A 21,112-nucleotide genomic window follows, 5' to 3' on the forward strand; every position below is an offset into this window, starting at 1 on the left:
AATCGTGGAGCATATATTGTCCTTAATCCACCTGATTTTGCTACCCCTGTTTTCCATAGCTTTGAAGCTGTAAAGCCTCGACCTAAGGTATGTGACTCAATCCTCAACAATATACTCAGGAGTACTTGGTTCTGTGATGTGAGACTTGGAGTTATTATTTCTTAATATGGAAAACAATCAATCTGGAGTGGGGGAAACAAATCAACTGACTCGGAGTACCTTCTTTCTTTGTTTTCCTATATATGCAGGCCCATCCGTTCTATGATTTCGAAGAAGTGATCGACTCAGATGAATAGTTGAATTTGGACGCCATGGACAGTGGCACGTCGAACCTGTCATGATAGCTTCTCATGTACCTTTTGTATTTATCACACCAATTGTTGCCAAGGAAGCGTGGCATCAAGGTTTTTGTTGTAGCTAATGCCAACGTAGCAACGTTGCAGGTTTCTGGGTGGCCGCCTCTGTCCTGTCAAGCACGCCAATCTGATTTGTTGGTTCGGTTTAGGTTGATCTGTATCCAAAATTAAGTACCCAGAAACATGATATCCAAAGATTGAATGTGGGAAACCAGTGGTCGCCAAATCTTAATCTATAAACCTTCTTGTTGCTGAAAATGCTGATGCATTCGGTCATTCAGAGGAAGAGGGAGATATGCCCATGGCATCTCATGTTATCTGAAGAAGCGTGCGTATATCTACTGCCTTCAGAGCATATATGTGACGCTTGTGTAAATAAAACACGCATGTTTGGCCAAAACCTAATTGTTGACGGCTAAAATTGTACCTTCTAGTAGGGGCAGAAACATGTTTCAGAGACTGCTTGCAGATTGATCGATCAGAAAAAAGAGATTCGAGATGAAACATGCATGTTTCAGGCTTTCAGCTTTGCATTCAGTTCGATTCAGCTATCACGGACACGCGTTGGTAATAAAATGACACGACTGATCATCATCAGAGAGGGCAGGCAAGAGTTTATTGGCGTTTCAACTGCCCTCTACTCTGCATCTCTGAACCTGAATGTGGCGAGCAATTTCTGCGTGTGATCTGGTTCTATCCTGAACGACCGCTGGCGCTGAGCAAACAGGGGCCGGCCTGTTGTTCCTTTGTTGGGCATCGTTGCCAGTTCTAAGCACTCGCCTTTCCAAAGCAATCAAAAGACTGAGTTTAGATGGGTCGTTGGGCTTTAGATGGGCTGCATATCGTGCGGCCGGCCGACGTCACCCCGGGCGAACCCTGACGATTTCGTTCCCATCGAAGGCCTCCCAGACCGCCGCCGCCGCGATGCCGACGGTGAGCGTCGGCCGGGACCGTCTCTTCGCCGCCCTCGGTCGGACCTACAGTAAGTTTGTTTTCCTTTGCTCAGTTCCTCCAGCTCTCCACTCCGCGACAACTCGTAACCCGTCCTCTTGGCAGCAACACAGGAGGAGTTCGAGGCGCTCTGCTTCGAGTTCGGCATCGAGCTCGACGCCGTATCCCCTCCCATTCACTCACTGTGCTGAGAGTGGCGTTGTCTGAATTTTGAGTGTTTTGGGGTGCGTGTGCAGACGACGGAGAAGGCTATTATTATCAGGAAGGAGAAGCACCTCGAGGACGACGGCGAGGTGGACGACGATGACGAGGTCATCTACAAGATAGAGGTTGCCGCCAACAGGTCAGCAGATTTTGTTTTCGTCAATGGAATCGAAGTTACTAGAATACTAGGTAGGTATACAGGAGTTTGGAAACCCGGTGAAAACTTGGAACAATGTATGCAGATATGATTTGCTATGTCTTGAAGGATTAGCAAGAGCTCTCCGCGTTTTCACGGGGACTGAAGCAAGCCCTGTATTCCAAGTTTCATCCATCCCTCGTGGTTCAATTCTTCAGATGCATGTTAAACCAGAGGTAAGATCATGTTCTTTGGACTCGCAGTGCATTTCAAATAATTTCCTAGAAGAAAAGGCTAGATTTCTTCAGTTTTCCATCTCTAGGTTGTAGAGAAAATTGTACAGCAGCACTGTTTGGTGTATGTTATAACCTGCCAATGCTCTCGAACCAGTTGATTCTTTTTGGGTTTTTGGATTGGATATGGACTGTTATGTCTAAGGAGTAATAGAGAAATGATGTGTTTAACTGTCGTTTTTTCTCGAACTACGCAGGAGAGCTGCGCGTCATTTCATTAAGGTAGAAGAAAAAAATGGGTTTGGGTAGCCCCTACCCAGTTAACTGTCGTTTTGGACGGTCCTTAACTGTCGTTTTTCAAGGAAAAAAAAGAAGCAATACCCTACTGACATATTCCATGCCATTATTAATTTTTTTTTGGTGCATGCTCTTTGTAATGTTTTATTATTGTCGTGAAAACCATTATAGCTTGAAGCTGGTGCTAAATGTTAAGACATTAACATATTCATGATTTTCATATTTGCCTGTTATTATTACTAATTCTAGAAGCTATGTATTAACGGATTAGTGTTGTATTTGCTAATGTTGATGCTGATCGTATTCTCCAGAATGATATTATTTGCGTTCTTATTTTCTTCCAATGTAAGCCTTGATTTGCTGTTTTTTTTCAGACTTCAAAAATTAGACCATACGTAGTTTGTGCTGTCCTAAGAGGGGTAACTTTTGATGAAGCAAGATACAACAGCTTCATTGTTCTTCAAGACAAACTCCACCAAACTATCTGCCGGTATAGCTTATCTTATTGCTTTTTGATTTTCATTGTATTGATATCAGGATTGTACTCAATACGATGATTAATTAACTCAGACTACTCCATGATGGATAACAGGAAGAGAACTCCGTTGCTATTGGCACCCATGATCTGGACACTCTGCAAGGACCCTTCTCATACGAGGTAAAATTATCACAGTGCTGCAGTAAGCTAATTTTGTAGCTCAATCTTGGGTATTATCTTATTCGCCCTACGTTCATGGCAATCTCTGTCATGGACTTGCACACTGTTCCTATGTTTGTTCCATGGTTTTTTTGTGCATCCAGTTTCCCCCCTTTTAATGGGGCAAATGATTATGTCTCATGATATGTGCTTGCGGCCTTGCACTATCAAGGGAACTAACTGCAATTACTTTTACACCATCGTATGGAAAGATAAATGCAAGGACATGTTGGTGCCTGTTTGGTTGATTTTATTCTTTCTCCATTGTGGTGTAGAAGCTCCCTTCCACTGGTTTTGAATCTTATTTTTTGCGAAATTTGAGTTTGTCTAAAGTCATTTTGCAGATTAAACTTCGCCAAATGTGTTGCCTTCTTGAGGGAATTTTAGAGTAAATCTTGGACTGTAAAATGTGTTCTAGGATCTTAGTCACAGAAAAGAGCCATCCTTTTTTTCACCAGTCACAGTTAACATGATCCCTTATGGTCATACAAGGTCTCTCAAAAGCCTAAATCAATATAATCTTATTTTGTTTTGCTGCCTTCTTCTTTTGAAAGGAAATACAGCAGGGAAGGCTCCTACTGCAAATTTTATTAAAATAACAGAGGCACAGATATACTGAACAAAAGTACAAAGCTAAAAACGAGAACAAATGGACAAGGGAACTAAACAAGCTCCTCTCAGGGGAGGACAGGGAAGAGCAAAGTTCGGCTAGGCGGCGACTACGCGCGCCTAGTCGTTGGGCGAAGCCCGTCGCCGTGACTAGGGGCATAGTCGCGCATCGCGGCGCTAGGCGGAGCCGTCTGCACGCCGTCGCGACCACTGCCCAGCCGCAGCCGTCGAGCGCAGCCGCGCGTGCGCCAGCCTCAGACGTCGGGCGGCCGCGCGTGCGCGTGTGCCCGCTCCGGCTGGCCGCGGCCTTCGGTGGACGCCGCACCTCCCCTGGCTGCCGCCTGCTGCCCCTCCCCACGCCGGGCACGGCCCTCTGGTTGAAGCCGCCCCTGCTCTGCTTCACTCGGGGAACCAGGCGCGGCCCTCTACTCTGCCTCGCCGCCCCTGCTCACGGCCCTCTGCTCTGCTCGCCGCCCCTACTCAGCTTCGCTCGGGGAACCAGGCGCGGCCCTCTGCTCTGCTCGCCGCCCCCTGCTCTGCTTCGCTCGGGGAACCAGGCGCGGCCCTCTGCTCTGCTCTGCTTTCTCTTGGAGCAGAGTAGCCGCTCTGCTCTGCTTTCTCTTGGAGCAGAGGAGAGCTCCGTTGCCAAAACGCCTAGGCAAACGCCTAGGAGCGCCTAGGACCGAGTACTCCCGACTAGGCGCTAGGCAATGGGTCAGCGCCTAGATTCCGCCTAGCGCCTAGCTGAACTAGGGGGAAGAGAGTTAGGAAAGTGACTAGATCCAGTTTAGGAAGTCGTCATTTAGTCTATGAGATTGGAGTCTTGCTTCATCCACGAAGTCCTTGTTTTGCTGCCTTGTTGGGGCAGATTGCTCATCGGGGAGTGGATCAGTGACATAGTGCCCCACTGAATTTGTTTACATTGGGGCTTCAGGAAGCATTTATGGCCATAAAATCTTGAGTTTTAGTGACACTAGACAAAAACATGTATTTTCCTCGAATTTAATCAAAAGTCGGCTTCAAGCCCTTTTTGTATGGATAATAGAAAACTCATCTTGGCCAGCTTACCATGACGACAATTTGGAGGAAGCTTAATCCCTATGCTTTCAAGTTTATATTTGTTCAGAATGCATGACAGCATGTATACATGAAAGTATTAACTAGTTTTTCACATAAAAGTGATAAGAAATTGTTATTTTAATAACCTTTTGACTAGGAAAATTAATAACTATTGGTGTATACTGCAGTTTGAATATCCAAACCAACTATTATAAAGAAACTATTATTTAGCTTTTAGCATGGAGGAACCTTCAAGAGTTTTAACTTAAGATTTGTGGCATTATAATAATTTATTTATGTTGGTCAATATTTTTGGCGGAGAAGATAGATTTCTTAGGAATTGGTTGACTATGTTATATTTCGTACCATGCATATATGAACAAGCCTCTTAAATATAACATTTTTTGTTTTTAACCAAAGATATAACCATTGCTGACATGTGGCTATATAAATACCACTGGTGGTTTCTCTCATCCTTTATATCTGACATTTGATTTTTTTTTTCTCTCCCTAGGCTCGACCACCACATGAAATCAGCTGTCCCATTAAAGCAGGTAAAAGTAATTGATTTAGTTCAATCAGATGATTTTATGTTATATTACTTGTTGTTTTCTGATCATCATTACAATTTTTAGTAAGTTGCTGAAAGGCAACATTTTTGAACTCACTGTTCTAACTTTTGTATGACTCAGGAGAAAAGCTTCAGAGCTGATAAACTGATGGAATTCTATAAAGTAAGTAGCTACATCAGAGTGTTTATTGTGTCATTGTGCACAAAATTGGGCCATGTATCAGGATGGAAACTGTTATTTTTCAAATTTTACGCTTAATATCGTAGGTTCTAGATCTTAATACTATTCTTTTAGGTGCTCTGTGCCTTGTATATTTTTATTACTGACATCTCTTGCTTTGTGGCAGTCAGACATGAAACTGAAGAAGTTCTTGCATATAATTGAAAATTCTCCAGTGTACCCAGTTATCTATGATAGCAACAGGTAAAATAATGACATGCTCTTATCATTCCATTTCTTGACCTGTTTCTTTCAAGGCCTATGATCTTTTCGAAAAAGACTAATAATTACTAGAGAGGACAACAATAATTAAATAGAAAGATTCTGTTGGCACAGCTCTCTGGAAATTTGTCTATCTAGTTAAACTTCAAAAAACATTGTTCATTTTTCAAGGAAAAGCTATTCTCTTAAATATATTCATTTATTGATAAAGTGGCCCATGTTCCGTCATGAGCGCCATGCTTTCTTTAACTTTTATGATATAGAAACTGTTAATACCGGTGTCGCTGCACAGCTGACATTACAATACTTTGCAGGACTGTATTATCATTACCTCCTATCATCAATGGTGCACATTCAGCTATCACCCTTGCAACAAGGAATGTCTTTATTGAATGTACAGCTACTGACCTTACCAAAGCAAATATAGTGCTGAATACAATGGTGGGTGATGTTATGCTGTATTTTAGATGGGAACATGTCATCTAGTTTAAGAAGTTGAAACTTATTGTATATGCACTTGTTACTTATATTTATAGGTTACCATGTTCTCTAAGTATTGTGAGACTAAATTTGAAGTGGAACCTGTTGAAGTGGTACATCATGATGGCAGGAAAACAGTTTACCCTGATCTTTCATGTTACAAAATGGATGTTTCATTATCTGACATTCTTGGGCCTATTGGTATCTCCCAGGACGAGAAACAGGTACCTGCAAGTTTCTGAAAGTTTTAGCAAGGATGTTTTCAATCTGGATTAATAACAGTGCATCTGAAACTTAGGTTGTCTGTCTTTTGAATAAAATGCAACTGCAAGCTGAAAGTCACTCATTGAAGGGGGAGCCTCGCATTTCAGTGTCTGTTCCTCCAACAAGAAGTGATATTCTGCATGCCCGTGATTTGTCGGAGGTATATCTGCTATTATCTAGCTGTTTCAACTGTTTTTGTAGGTTTGCTGTCATTGTTAACTGGTTTAATTTCTGTTTGGCTTCTACAAAGAACGTTGCTATAGCTTATGGATTCAACAATGTGCCAAAATCAAAGCCGAAGTGCATGACAATAGGAGGAAGGCAACCATTAAACAGGTTCTCAGATAAAATTCGTGCCGAGGTACTTTAGGTATTTGATATGTCTTTTGTGGCATCTTGCTGATATTTGATGTCTTTGTGTTTTTATCTGTTCATCAGTTGATCTTTACTGAAAAATCCTTTGTGGCCAGGTTGCAAGAGCTGGTTATATGGAGGTGCTCACATTTATCTTGTCTTCACACGAAGAAAACTTTGACATGTTAAACAGAGCAGAGGACAAAAGTAAGGCAGTCATTATCGCAAACCCTCGCACTTCTGAATTCGAGGTAAATTTTCCCCCGTCACCCACCCCAGTGCTGGGTGCAGCCATCAGTCAGCTCTCCTATGTGCTCTCAATTGACTATAGTGCAAAGAATAGTGTAAATTTTTGGTTGATTGATGCCTTTCTTGCAAAACGATTCCTCACCACCTGCCCCCAATCCGTCCACTTCCTCCTGGTCACCCACAACCACAACACCCCACCTGTCCTCTCTAGCATCGTGGCACATAGCGATGAGTCAGAGGCGCCTGCTGCTACGCCCCCTTCCTCCTCCTGACTCCGACTGCCTTCTCCTGCCTGTGGCCCGCGCCTTCTCTCACATATGTAGAGCTGTTGATAGGCGGCTGACTAGGGAGATGAGGTTGCCCTCCGAGCTGCAGCGACGGTTGGCGACCTCCTCCCCAGTCCCCGAGGACCAAGCCAGTGATCACGTCTAGCTGCCGCTGGCCGAGGCAGCCACCTGATGTCAAACCTAGCTGACAGCAACGGCTCCTCCCTGCTGTCGGCTGATGATTTATGCTTCATCCTTTGTTGATCTGTGTTTCATCATGCTCATTTGTGTTCACTTACAAAAATTTACCATTATATTACATAGGTGATTTTGTGATTTATTTTTCGATATGTGTATTGCTTGCTTGGTTAGTTCAGTCATGTCTGAGACCAAATTTGCTTCATCTTGATAATTTTTAGTAACCAATCAGTACTCAGTTTTTGATACCTGAAGTTTGAGGAAAACCGATGAACCCCATTGATTTGATCTGACCGAATGTCCACCTACTGACAACTCATGATTTCTCTCTATATTTGATTGCCAAGGAAATAAACATTGTTCTACAATGTCATTCATTTGCTATAATAATTCTTCTACTTGTTATATTGTTGGTTTGTTATAATCATTTTTTCCTTGTTACCTTGCAGGTTGTTAGAACTAGTCTGATGTCGTGTTTATTGAAAACACTGAAACATAATATAGACCATCCAAGACCTATAAAGGTACTTTTTGAAAAGGAGCAATATTTATATTTGCTATATAAGTGATAAGGATATTGTCTATGGAATGTTGTGTCACACATAAAATGCCAACTAAATAAAGAAGAAACCAGGGAAAAAAAACTTCAAATTTCTCATGCTGTCAGCATTCAGCAGTGCCATTTTGCCTGTTGTTTTCGTTTCCCTTCCAACTTAATTGTGATTGCATGATAATACTCTCCTTCAAACACTACATTTCAACCATAGTATAAGCCCATTTAGGATTTCTTGATCAAACCTTTTAAACATAGACAATGAATATCTAAAAAATCAAGTAGATTGGTAACATAAGTTTTATGTTGCTAGATTAGTTAAAAAAATACTTTTTATAATATATAGCTCTTTCTATTTGGAACAACATGTTATTTAGAATATTACCTGTCAAAGTGTCACTGGAGACCATGTGTCAATGTTCTAATGGATTTTGGGTTTAGAGAAAGACAGAAAGTACTATCTAGTCCTTCATTTTTACCAATGTCGACTTTAATTTATCAATACATACAATTTTAAATGGAAGAGCTTTAATACAGCTTCTACTGTTGGATATGCCCAACCAGTTACTGTTGTCATGGTTACAATCTTCCTTCTAGATGGAAATGTTCAAATGATTTTGATCTTTCAAATATTTACCATTGTAGATTTTTGAAGTTGATGATGTTGTGATGCTGGACTCATCGCGTGATGTTGGTGCCTCTAATAATCGCAGGCTTGCAGCTTTGTACTGCAATAGGGTTTCTGGATTTGAGGTTATAAGCTTTAAGGGAAAAAAAACATCTGTATAGGCATGTATTTACATAGCTTCTATGTAGGCCTATGCTAGCTTGATTAAATTGTCCAGGAAATTATGGGATTGGTGGATAGTATTGTCAAAGTTGTCAGAGCTCCGCATGTCAACTTTGGCAAGAATTACTATGTACCTACAGATGTAAGAGTAACTTCATAAATTGTCTTGTCTTTTGCTGTTGTCAGCATTTATATACTCGTTTCATTTCTTCAGGAACCTGAGTTCTTCCCGAAAAGACAATGTAAAATTGTTACAAGTGATGGCAAGCAAGTTGGCTACTTAGGAATTGTCCATGGTGAGGTACTTACTCTGCCTCGCTTTCGAATGCTGTTATAACCTGTGCTGCTTAAGTACCAGTAGTTTAGCCGCCATATGAATGAAGATTTCTGAGGATGAAATGAATAAAGCTAGCACCATAATATTATATATTTCTTTTTGTTAGGTAGCACAATCTTATACGCTTGAATTATGAGCTACTCCAATTCCATAGTTGATCTATACTAAGAGTAAGAGATGTACTGGCAGAAATAAGAACTTAGGAACACAAGTGATATTAAATGAATAAGAAAATCATAACATGGATACACGTGATTTGTTTTGCCAAATTTATTGCAAAACTATTCCTTGAGTGCTAGTCATACTCTGCTTGCAGGTGCTAAGGAAATTTGGCACTTCCGGACCCATGCACTTTGGTTGAGATGGACCTCGAAGCACTGTTGTAATGCCGTCAACCTGAAACAAAGGAATGCTTGAAGCTGATACCCCTACCACATATCCGTTTTGTTCAGTAAAAATGCATGGGGTACACCAGCAAGAAGTGCATATTACCCAAGCTGGAATGTCTCATTGAGCTTCTCAATTGCATTGGATTTTGCTATGGGAAAGAAGGTACAACGATATGGCACATACCCATACCCTGGCTAAAATTTGTTAGGGACTATTTTCACTATGTTTCCATTGTAAGAGCTTCGTTCCTATCCAACTTTGTATCAAAAGTGTACCTTTTGTAAACCATCGGGTGTCCAAAAGTTACTTGTGCAACTCTTGGCACCTCTACATGAGATCAGCATGATGTAAAGCAGCCTCAGAATATTAGACTTGTAATACCTCCTTGTTGAAACACATTGGACAAGGTTCGCATGAAAACCATCTCGTGTGATCGTGAATGACACTAAAATTTGGGACCAACTAAAATTTGATATTGTGTGTTTACATTGCAACTTTTCACGAATCCATGAGTCCATGGCATTTCATCTGCCCTTTACTCTGAAACCAAGCCTGTCAGGATGTGACGGGCATTTCTGTTTGTGGCACTGACCCTGAATTGTGCGATCGAATCCTCAACGACAGTGTTGGGTGATTCATGCATGATACAGTGTTTTTCTCTCACGTAGTACAACAAAACAGTATCAGCCATAGAAACCATGAGCCGAATAGGCCCGATAGGGCTTGCTGGGTATCGTTTTCAGCTGGAGCACTCACGTTTCCAAGGCGACCGTGTATACCGTCCCCAAAATTAGGACATTGTCCATGCATGTGCAGCGCATTGATAAGTGGGTAGCTCGAATGCTTGATCAACGACGTGCGCTTTTTAATCAGTCAGCTCATCACAGCAATTGAGGCTGTGATTCCAGGCGCATGTGAGGTTGGGGCGTATAACTACTAGCTAGACCAGGCTAGAGTTGCGGTGGGCGTAGCATGGCCGTGGCCATGGCATACGTATGTATTGTTGGCTTGTTGCCTAGCCTTCTTCCATGGGACTGGGATGGATGGGGCTGCTCCGGCCGGCGTGCAGAGACTCAGAGAGTGGGGACGGAGCTGGGAGCGAATCGGGTGGATCGCAGCCAGCTCAGGCCTAACATGCATGTAACGCCGCATTCAATTTCGTATGTATTGTTAGCCTGGACGCTTGGTAATGTGTACTGGAAGATGACAACAGTAAACTGATCGAGCACAGTTAAAAGCAATAGCGCAAATATTTATCCCAGCTAGCCCCCCTTTGGAAAGGATTCATGGAGGCTAGTGGTTTTTTTCGGCTGATAAGCCGGCTGATGCTGTTTTGTTGTGAGAGAAAAATATTGTATCATGGCTGATAAGTTCAAGCGAACAGGGCCGGCCTGTGGAACAAAGGATTAGTTATTGAACTCCTACAAAATTCCTATGGAATGACCGAATCCAGAGAAAATTTGGAGGAAATCTAACATGAGGCCCAACAACCCATTGGAAACTTTCATCTATGTCTGTCTCTCTCTCTTCTAATTCCTGTGTTTCGCCGGCGATGAAGGAGAGATGGCTTCTCCCTCTCTTCCAGAAACCGCCGCTTTCAAGCCTTGCCTAAGAAGCGAGCGCCGATCGACGACGACGGTGAGGCGGCTGGAGCTGGCGCCTTCGCCGGCGATGAAGGAGAGATGGCTCCTCCCTCTCTTCCAGAAGAATTTTTTTAATAATATTTTTTAATGATTAATTGCAAATGTAGAAGCTGTTACATAAAAATTGGAGGTATAGCATCCAGTCGGCAGGTGAGCGGCCGATAGGAGAGATGTAGGCAACCCAAGCCGATGGGACCATTTTTTAAAAAATAAATATTTTAATTGAATAATTGTAAATGTAGAAGCTGTTATAAAAAAAATAGCAAATATAGTATACTATCGGCCTCTGGAAGGCGACAGGCTTGCAGCGGACCCGCGCCGATTGCAGACCAGTCGGCTTCGACCCTGGCGCTCCGCCGATGTGGGGGTCCCGGGGGAATCGCCTCCCTATCCTTGCGTAAGTCGCCGCATTCAATTTCGTGCAGGCATAGGTAGTTGGCCGGAGAGAGCTCTAGGCTTTGGTTATTGCCGTGGCTGCAGCCAGGATGTCAGCAGGCAACAACAGGTCACAGGCGATCAGGTCACAGGCGATCGAGTGGTTGGGGTGCTGACGAGTGGATTAAGCTTAGGGCCTGTTTAGTTTCCAAAAAAATTTTGTGCAGTATCCATTATATTAAATCTTGCGGCACATACATGGAGTACTAAATGTAGACGGAAAAAAAACTAATTATACAGTTGGGTGAGAAATCGCGAGACAAAACTTTCGAACCTAATTAGTCCATAATTAGACACTAATTGTCAAATACAAACGAAAGTGCTACAGTAGCCAAAAATCCAAAAAAATTTGGATCTAAACGCGCCCTTAGTTGTGTTTTGTGTTATCATGCTTTTGCTTTCTTTTAAATTTCAGTTGATTCACAATTTTTTTTGTTAAGCTTTGTTAGGCTCAGCCCATCATTCCAAACTGAGCCTGCTCCTTCCAGTATTATTGTCATTGATGAATTTTTCTGATTATATGGTTTACTCAGTAATATATGTGTTTATCATCATACTATAGTGTTTGCTGTTGATAGGTTAGAAATCATCTTTTTCTGTTTTGCTTTTGTAGTAGTGTGTTTTTAATTGTCCTTTTGTAGTCTTTCTCTTTATATAAGCTGTAATGTATGTGTATCGATATCTTTTTCTTTTGTGTGTTAGATGTTTCTTTCTATTTTTTTATTGGTCTACTTAGCTGCTGTCCTAGTTTTTTGGATTGGTCTAAAAAACAGATTTTTTTGTGTTTTTGCTTTATGTGTTCCCTGGACTATTTGTTTTTAGAAATTCTGTTTTTGATATGTTTGTCTCGTGTAGTTCCCTCAGACTTTTTGTGATTTTTCCTTTCATAGAAAATTTCTGGTTTTTGTTTTTTGAAATTATGTTGTTTGGTATGTTGATATTTGAGTTGTATAGATCTTCAGGCATTGGCTGAGATGGTGGCAATTTTTTAGAATTTGAGGTACTTCTCTACACCTAAATTTATCCCAACTCCTAACATTATTCCAATTTAGGGTTAGATTTTTGTTAATCCAGTTGCCTTTTCTTCTATGTTTTTTTTGTTACATTTCAGATTTTGGGCTAGTGCTCTAGCTCTAAATAATGGTTTCCTGGTTATAGGGTATCCTAGTTATAGTGTAATTCAACTTCACTTATAGTTGTTCATCAGGTCGGGCGAGGTGGAGCCCGCGGCCTTGGGGTCGGCGCGAGGCGGAGCGTAGACCCAAGGGTCGGGTGAGGTGGAGCGTAGACCCAAGGGTCGGGCGAGGCGGAGCCCGTGGCCTCAGGGTTGGGCGAGGTGGAGTCCTCCCCTAGAGGCCCGGGCGAGGCGGAGCACAGACCCAAGGGTTGAGCGAGGCGGAGCCCACGGCCCTCGGGGTCGGGCGAGGCAGAGTCCTCCCCCAGAGGCCGGGCGAGGCGAAGCGTAGACCCAAGGGTCGGACGAGGCGGAGTTTGCGCACCTGGGGGTCGGTTGGAGCCGTAGTCGCGCTCTTGACTGCTCGGACGTATCAATGTTGATGGTTATTAGCTCCTCCTCTTCGGATACCATTGTATTGGTCCCCGACAATATTTAAGACAAAAAATATGGTTCAACAGTGCATCGTGGCCATCTTTTCCGATGGAGGGTACATCCTCATGCATGTGATGGCTGGTCATGTTTTAGGGACTGTCGGCCCGTAGAGAGGCCGATAGGACAATCACCTCGATAGCAGCCACGGTACAGTCATATCCACCCAAGAGCGGCCACGGTACAGTCTGGAACGCTGATAGAGGCATGTCGGCTCTCGAGTGGTCGATATGGTCTCTGTCGGCCATCCAGACGCCGCCAGAGTACTATATCTACAATTCTTTCTAGAAAAATACTAGATTAGCAATTAATCATTAAAAAATATTATTTAAAAAAAATCACGGCGGTGCCTGGCTGTGGGTCTCGTCCGAGTCCGGCTCAGGGCCCATGTCGCAGGTCTCGTCTTCCAGCAGCACGAGTTCGCCCAGATCACTGATGACGACGACGACGGGGACGGCGACGAGGACGAGGACGACTCGGACTCCCCGCTCCTGCACCCACACCACTCGTTCCGGTTCACACCAGCGTCCATCGCCGCGTGTCAAGGCGGCGGTGGCGCTGGAGTGGCGGTGCGGGCAACCAACGTTCGAGGCACTGGCCGGCTTCGTGTGGATGCGGGAGCGCTGGGGATACGGCCGTTCGCGGCGGAGCAAGCTGCTGTTCGCGGTGGATGGGCAGCCCGCGGATCTTGCTCCCCGTGGGGTACTTGCCAACGCCCAACGCTATCGTGCTGACCAACGCCGCGTGCCCCGTGGGGGAGCTGGCGTCGTCTCTGGCTCTCTACCGCGCGCTGTGCGGTTGGTGCGCGATGCTCGGGGGGCAGTGGCGGACGCCTACATGCGTCCGTGTTGGACTATTTCGAGACGAATCCGCATGCTTGCATGGATACGGCAGTGCTGCATGTTATGGATTTGTGTTTCTTTTCGAAAACTAGTTTGTGTTGAGTTGATGGCGCCTATGTTCCAGTGAACTCCTCCTTGTTAAAGATTATACATATTGCTAATGTGCTGCAAAATTTTGACATTTTTTCAATATTAAATCTGAATCAAAATAATTGCAAGTTGTACCAAATATATTTGACCAAATGTAATCATTTTGTCAACATTACAATATAAATGTCTAATTCCAAATCAGGGGTAAAATCACAAATAGGACAATAACAAACGGGGGCAAAATCATATGGGCATTTCTGTCATTTTATATACCAATGTTAACACCGTTAGGAGGTGAGGGAGCGATGGAATAGGGGCAAAATAATACTTCATTTTCAAAACGCAGGTACAAATTCACAAAGTCAAAAAAACAGGGACATAATCCACAATTTCGATACAAAACAGGGATAAAAATGCAAGAGCCCCTATAATATTATTTAATATTTAATTATTATTTAATATTTATGCAGCAGAGTCTTGAAACCATATTTATATTTATATTATGAATGAACATTGTATGCAGCAGCAGAGTCTCGACATCGGTACCAGATGGCATGAGAATACTTTTTCAACATCGAAGCACACTGTGCCTAGTCTTAGGTGGGGTGAAAACAAGCAGATTCAAGGCCCCGTTCGCTTGGAGGAATTCTGAAGGAACCCGAAGAAATCTGGATGAAATCTAGAGGAATTTTGTGAGAGAAATACAGTTCCGAATGAAAAAAGAAGCAGATCAAGCCAGGTTTAAGGGGACGTGAATGGGCCTCATTTATTGTCTGATGAGGTTAGTTAACTTTACTGGCTCCTTGAACGTCGGTGACGATGGCAGCATGTCCCATCACTCACCCCAGTTCAGCCTGGGGTCTGAACAGGCTTCAAATTGTCATAAACTTAAATCCTTCTATACTGGTCAATTTTTTTTTAACTTTGATTAGATTTATAGAAAAATATTAGTAACATTTGTATTTCCAAATAAATTGTATTATAAAAATAGATTTAAAGATCTATCTAATTATACTAATATTTATTATAAATATTAATATTTTTTATTTTATATTTAGTAAAAGTTTGAAGTACGTGTGATGAATCAGTAACGAGAACTATGAATAAAAAAAGTAAGGAGGGAGCAGTAAACATATTTAAGAAAAAAAAAAATGGTTCAACAATGAATCATGGCCATCTTTTCCTGACATGGTACGGTCGATGGAGGTATATTGGGACTGTTCGGCCAGTGGACAGCCGATACGAACAATCCATGGTATTGGCACAGTCGTATCTACCAAGAGCAGCCACGGGAGGCATGTCGGCTCTCGAGTGGTCGATATGGTCTCTGTGGCCATCCAGACGCCGCCAGAGTACTGTATCTATGATCTTTACAAACAAATACTAGATTAACAATTAATCATTAAAAATATTTTTTAAAAAAATCACGGCGGAGTTCTCATCCTCGCTTCGCTTTTCTGCCCGTCCGGCCGGACGATCTAGCCCCCACCCCGTGGCGCCGGAGGTCTGTCCTGCCGCGTTTCCGCAGGCGCTACGCGTGTCACGGACGGAGTGGCCGTGCGGTTGCCGGGGCTGGCCAGGCCTCGTGCACCCACGCTCTTGTCCGGTCCTGATCTGCCAACAAGGAAAAGGTGCCACTGTACTCACCCTGGAGGCGATGTTTCGGTGAGACGGTGACACCGGGACTGCGGACGGACGGAACGAGCGAGGATATGGTAGAGCAGATGTAATAAATGACAAAAAGTTGTGCCTAATCTAGCCGATATTTGGTCAAACTGGTTGATTTGATGTTACAGTGAAACGTTGACACTACATATATCCTTTGTAAAATTTTTCGTGGTGCATCTAATGAATCTTGTTTGGTGTTGTAGTTGTTTGTGTTTTTTTCTATTAACTTAACCAAAATTAGAGAGTTTTGACTTAGGCCACTAAAACGACTTACAATTTAGAATGGATAGAGTATTTCATTGATTTTACAATTGAGAAACAAAACCGTGGTATTGTAGTACAAGCTAGGGACTAACGAAAGTCCTCATTTTTTACAGAAGAAAAGAGTTTGGTTGGCCAAGTAAATGGTATGCACATTTCCATTCCTGAAAATTAATTTAGTCAATGTCGATGGTGGGACAATTATTGGCAAATTGCGCCATGTGCTAAGATGTCATAGTTAGCCTGGAAAGCTAACCCCCAGATCATCCCAAAGAGAGGAATGCGTAATAGAGGCATAGACCCAACACCCCCAGAGCTACGTGTAGCTTGTCTATACGCGAAAATGAACACTTTTGGCCACATATCACCCATGCCCATACATTATTATGCCAAAACCAGTGCTCGTGTATAAAAGTTAGGCATCAATATCCTAGGATTCGGCTCCCCCGGCTCGCCAGAAGACTAATTATTTCCGATGCTATTCATATTTGACAGAGACTGTTACTTCTTTTACTACTACTAGTAGGTTAGTAGCTCAGAACATGTTTTTCCATTCTCATTTTGTTTCTCACGTGGACAAAGTAGCGGTAAAAGATGGCATCCCGAAAATACTACTCTTAGGGTTTAGCTGTTTTAACCCTAAACACTAAACCCGAAGAGTAGTTTATTACAGGGTTAAAACAGCTCCAAAAATAGTTAAAACAACTAGTAACTCATAATATATTGTATCCAATACAAAAGAAAAAATGATAAAAGTACCTCCGTTCAAAATTATAAGATGTTTTAACTTTTCTAGACACATTGCTTTCAATATATATCTAGACATAATGTATATCTAAATGTCTAACAAAAGTAATGAATCTAGAAAAGCCAAAACATCTTATAATTTGGAACGGATTGAGTAGTAGAAAACTTTTATGAATAGCTAAAACCAAACACTTTCCTGTGGTTCATATATTTATATTTACACTTTTTTTATGTAAGCAGTTAGGCTGTTTTAGTTTTATTTTTTAATTTTATATAAGCAAGTCGACTATATTATTAAGTACTCGTATGTTGTCCGCCTAATTGAATAATATCGATGATAATTAATATAAGTAAAGATATAATAGTGTTAAACAAAACATGAGTCCATGTGGTACGCTAGCTTAAAATTCACCGACTCTCGACGGTCAGCCACATGTTGCGCGCTCGCAAGTCGCGCATTTTTCGCGTAAAATCGCGCGCTACGTGGCTGCCGGGGTTCGAACCTGTGACATCGGGCTCGCGTGTTCCCTCCTCTAACCACTCCAGCATTTTTTTTAAATAAATATTTTAATTGAGTAATTGCAAATGTAGAAGCTGTTATAAAAAATAGCAAGTATAGTATCCTATCGGTCTCTGGAAGGCCGACAGGCTGACCCACGCCGATTGCAGACTAGTAGGCTTCCCAGCGGCAGATAAGCCATACGTGCAGTTTTAGGGCCCGTTTGGCATGGCTCCGGATCGTGAAAAAACAGCTCTGGCTCTGGCTCGTATGGAAAAGCAAGTTTTTTCTGACTCTGGCTTATTTTGTACGAAAACGTTTGGCAAAACGGCTTCTCCTAGTGTAAAGAAGATGTGAAATGTCCAAAATACTCTTTTTTCTTTTTTTTTTTTCTCTTCATTTTTCTTTCTTTCTTTTTCTTTTTCTTTCCTTCTCACTTCTTTTCTTCTCCTTATCCGAACGGCCTCACTCCTTACCGGCACCCACTCCCTCCATCCATCTCTCTCTCTCTCTCTCTCTCTCTCTCTCTCTCGGGCATAGCAGGAGGCCGGCCCACCGGAGCAGGGGAGCGAGTGGGGCGGAGCTGGAGCTCGAGGCCGGCGGGGTGGAGCAGGGAGAGGCCGGCTGTGGGGCGGAGAGCGGAGCAGGGAGAAGCCGGCGGTGGGGCGGAGCTCGAGGCCGACAGAGTGGAGCATGGAGAAGCCGGCGGGGCGGATATGTTCGGTTTGAAAAGATGGGGGAGGAGTTATGTCCGGTTTTCTAGTTCAGGAAGAAAAGGCCGACTTTTGCGACAGTTGAAGGAGGCAAAGTAGACTTTTTTCATATGGGAAAGCCAATATTCATCCAGCAAGACAATGCTCGTCCTCATATCAACGCCAGTGACCCTTTATTTTGTGAGAAGCAGCAAAACAGAAAGGATTTGATATTAAGCTGATCTGTCAACCACCGAATTCACCAGACTTTAACGTACTTGTTGATTTGGGTTTCCTTGCATCAATTCAGTCCATTCAATATAAGAAGGGTTAATTCTAGGACATTAGCTGAACTAGTCGCGGTGGTTCAGAAGGAGTTTGAAGATTATGACCAACACTGTCTGTCAAATCGGATATTCGCATCATTGCAGCTCACCATGATAGAGGCAATGAAAGTAGGAGGGAACAAGTACAAGATGCCCCATGTTGACAAACCTGTGTCTGTGCTGGAAAAAGAAAACAAGCTTCCAATGCAAATGAACTGTGATCTCAATTTGGCACGGGATCGGAGGTATGCAGGCAGCTCAATGAGAATGAGACGAGACGGGGTTGCTTCTCTTCATACTTCTAGTCTGATCAGAGGAAAGTAGTGTATTTTGGGAGTTTTTGGGCTAACGAGTATAAATATTTACAGGGTCTCCCGTCGCTATACTTCTAGTCAGATCAGAGGAAAGTAGTGTATTTTGGGAGTTTTTGGGCTAACGAGTATAAATATTACAGGGTCTCCAGTCGTTTACTTGAGCTAAAAAAATCTGTAATGTATTTTGTTTGGTCCATGTAAGTATGTATTCGCCCTGTTCTCTTGAACTTATCGGTCAAAACAGTATCAGCCGGCTTATCAGCTGCAGAATCCATCAGCTGAACACCCCATGGCTCTGTATCCACTTACTTTTACTACAAACTCTGTACACAAGTCTGTTTTGTGCATTTAAATGTGTATAGAGTCTGTTATCAACAGTTTGAGTTGAATGGTTAAGTCAATGCAAAGAAGAACCTTCAGTAGTCATATTGCAAATCGTTTTCTTATGCTCTAGAAATATCAATATATAGCCATAGAATACTTGGAGTGCAAATCCCAGGTTAATTTGCAAATCTTCTTGGCAAGACAAATCATAAACAAGCAGTTTGGTAAATTTTAAAGTCACTTCATACTTGGTCAAATCACGCGGCCCAGTGGCAGCCCAGTGGCCCGAGGTGCCTAGCCCAGCCCAGTCAAAGCCTCTCTATTACACACGGAAGCTTCAGTTCCAGTGGAGAGTGTACGCAGAGTCCGTCACGGAAGCTCGAAGGACTGCCGGACTGCCGGAGGAGGCCCTCGCCGCCGCGCCACCATCTACTGGTCTGCCTCCGCTCGCGGTCCGACGGTCAGTCTTATACGCTCATTGCTCGTCGGCCCAGGTTAATTTGCAAATCTTCTTGGCAAGACAAATCATAAACAAGCAGTTTGGTAAATTTTTAAGTCATTTCATACTCGGTCAGTTGGTAATGGTATGTTTTGTCTCGCAGCCCGTTGAGCATTTAGCTGTAATGCTCCATAATAATATTTGAAAGTTAGCATCATGGTAAAACTGTATTTGCTTTAAGTTCACATGCTTACTTCATCTTTTCATTCAACAAAGCTAATCATCAGGTCACATGAAGGTCCAGACGCAAGAGACAAGCGACACGATCTCTTGGGAATGGATAATGGATATACAATTGATCACGAAGTAGAATGTGGGAAACTAATTACTCTCTTCAGTGCAACAGACTACCCACAATTTCAGGTGATAATTTTTTGCTGTTCATCTTCGATATTGAATCCCTTCCTGGCTTTTTGTTGCAAGTTCTGTAAGAGATTTACTCATATATAAGTTCTGCCTTTTTTCTTGTATCCTTTGCATATTATGATGATAATATTGTGTTAACTCTTTGTTTCTGAACCTTGTATAGGCTTCAGAGGAGCGGCATAACAATCGTGGAGCATATATTGTCCTTAATCCACCTGATTTTGCTACCCCTGTTTTCCATAGCTTTGAAGCTGTAAAGCCTCGACCTAAGGTATGTGACTCAATCCTCAACAATATACTCAGGAGTACTTGGTTCTGTGATGTGAGACTTGGAGTTATTATTTCTTAATATGGAAAACAATCAATCTGGAGTGGGGGAAACAAATCAACTGACTCGGAGTACCTTCTTTCTTTGTTTTCCTATATATGCAGGCCCATCCGTTCTATGATTTCGAAGAAGTGATCGACTCAGATGAATAGTTGAATTTGGACGCCATGGACAGTGGCACGTCGAACCTGTCATGATAGCTTCTCATGTACCTTTTGTATTTATCACACCAATTGTTGCCAAGGAAGCGTGGCATCAAGGTTTTTGTTGTAGCTAATGCCAACGTAGCAACGTTGCAGGTTTCTGGGTGGCCGCCTCTGTCCTGTCAAGCACGCCAATCTGATTTGTTGGTTCGGTTTAGGTTGATCTGTATCCAAAATTAAGTACCCAGAAACATGATATCCAAAGATTGAATGTGGGAAACCAGTGGTCGCCAAATCTTAATCTATAAACCTTCTTGTTGCTGAAAATGCTGATGCATTCGGTCATTCAGAGGAAGAGGGAGATATGCCCATGGCATCTCATGTTATCTGAAGAAGCGTGCGTATATCTACTGCCTTCAGAGCATATATGTGACGCTTGTGTAAATAAAACACGCATGTTTGGCCAAAACCTAATTGTTGACGGCTAAAATTGTACCTTCTAGTAGGGGCAGAAACATGTTTCAGAGACTGCTTGCAGATTGATCGATCAGAAAAAAGAGATTCGAGATGAAACATGCATGTTTCAGGCTTTCAGCTTTGCATTCAGTTCGATTCAGCTATCACGGACACGCGTTGGTAATAAAATGACACGACTGATCATCATCAGAGAGGGCAGGCAAGAGTTTATTGGCGTTTCAACTGCCCTCTACTCTGCATCTCTGAACCTGAATGTGGCGAGCAATTTCTGCGTGTGATCTGGTTCTATCCTGAACGACCGCTGGCGCTGAGCAAACAGGGGCCGGCCTGTTGTTCCTTTGTTGGGCATCGTTGCCAGTTCTAAGCACTCGCCTTTCCAAAGCAATCAAAAGACTGAGTTTAGATGGGTCGTTGGG

General features: G+C 42.8%; 1 pseudogene; it reads left to right on the forward strand.

Annotated features, from left to right (window-relative positions):
• Positions 1-1,180: 1,180 nt before the first annotated feature.
• Positions 1,181-9,884, forward strand: LOC136521973 (phenylalanine--tRNA ligase beta subunit, cytoplasmic-like; annotated as a pseudogene).
• Positions 9,885-21,112: the final 11,228 nt, after the last annotated feature.

This window comes from Miscanthus floridulus, chromosome 18 (assembly GCF_019320115.1).
Source record: "Miscanthus floridulus cultivar M001 chromosome 18, ASM1932011v1, whole genome shotgun sequence".
In the NCBI taxonomy this organism is placed as follows: domain Eukaryota; kingdom Viridiplantae; phylum Streptophyta; class Magnoliopsida; order Poales; family Poaceae; genus Miscanthus; species Miscanthus floridulus.